The following is a 1,285-nucleotide window of genomic DNA, read 5'->3' as shown; positions in this document are numbered from 1 at the left end:
TGAGAGGAGGAGGGGCTGTGTACCCTGCGTGAGAGGATGGGCGCTGAGTGCCCTGTGTGAGAGGAGGCAGGGCCCTGTGCTCTGCTTGAGAGGAGGCACACTACATGCCCTGTGAGAGAGGAGGCGTGGCTACATTCCCTGCGTGAGAGGAGGGGTGCTGCGTGCCCTGCGTGAGAGGAGGCGTGGCCGCGTGCCCTGAGTGAGAGGAGGGGCGCTGCATGCCTCTGTGAGAGGAGGCGGGGCCACGTGTCTGTGAGAGGAGGGGCTTGCAACCATGCGTGAGAGGAGGCGGGGCCACGTGCTGTGTGTGAAAGGAGGCGGGGCTGCATGCCCTGCGTTAGAGGAGGTATGGCCACGTGCCCTGCATTAGAGGAGGGGCGCTGCATGCCTTGTGTGAGAGGAGGCGAGGCCACCTGCCTGGCCTTAGAGGAGGTGGGGTCACGTGTCCCTGAGGGGGGGGCGCTGCGTGCCCTGCGTTAGAGGAGGCGAGGCCAGCGTCCTCCGTGAGAGGAGGTGGGGCTGCATGCCCAGCGTGAGAGGAGGGGCTGCATGCCCTGCGTGAAAGGAGGGACTCAGTGCCCAACGTGAGAGGAGGCGGGGCCGCGTGCCCTGCATGAGAGGAGGCGAGGCTGCATGCCCTGCCTTGGAGGAGGCGGGGCCACGTGTCCGTGGAGGAGGCGGGGCCACGTGTCCGTGCTGCGTGCCCTGCGTGAGAGGAGGTGGGGCCGAGTGCCCTGCCTTAGAGGAGGCAGGCCACGTGTCTGTGAGAGGAGGGGCTTGGAACCCTGTGTGAGAGGAGGCGGGGCCATGTTCCATGTGTGAAAGGAAGTGGGGCTGCGTGCCCTGCATTATAGAAGGCGAGGTTGAGTGCCCTGCCTTAGAGAAGGCAGCGCCACGTGTCCATGAGAGGAGGCGGGGATGACTTGCGTTACTTGAGAGGAGTCGGCCCCCCCCCCACGTGAGAGGAGGTGGGGCGGGTGCCATGTCCTGCGTGGGAGGAGGCGGGATCGCCGCTTCCTGTGTGAGAGGAAGCAGGACGGCCCCCTTAGCGCAGCCGCGTGTAGGCACCATGTCCCTCGGAGTTGCCCCAGTCCCGCCAGTGACTGATACCTTCCTGTCCGCAGACCTGAGGCCCCGAGAGCGAGTGAGACCTGTCTATCCCCAGACCTGAGGCGACAGCAGATGAGACCTTCCTGTCTGAAGACCTCAGGCACCTGCGAGTGAGGCCTTCCCATACGCAGACCTGAGGCCCAGAGGGTGAGTGAGATCTTCCTGTCCCAGTCCC

This window comes from Propithecus coquereli, unplaced genomic scaffold (assembly GCF_000956105.1).
Source record: "Propithecus coquereli isolate 6110/MARCELLA unplaced genomic scaffold, Pcoq_1.0 Scaffold377, whole genome shotgun sequence".
Classification (NCBI taxonomy): domain Eukaryota; kingdom Metazoa; phylum Chordata; class Mammalia; order Primates; family Indriidae; genus Propithecus; species Propithecus coquereli.
Note: the sequence above shows the minus strand (reverse complement) of the source record.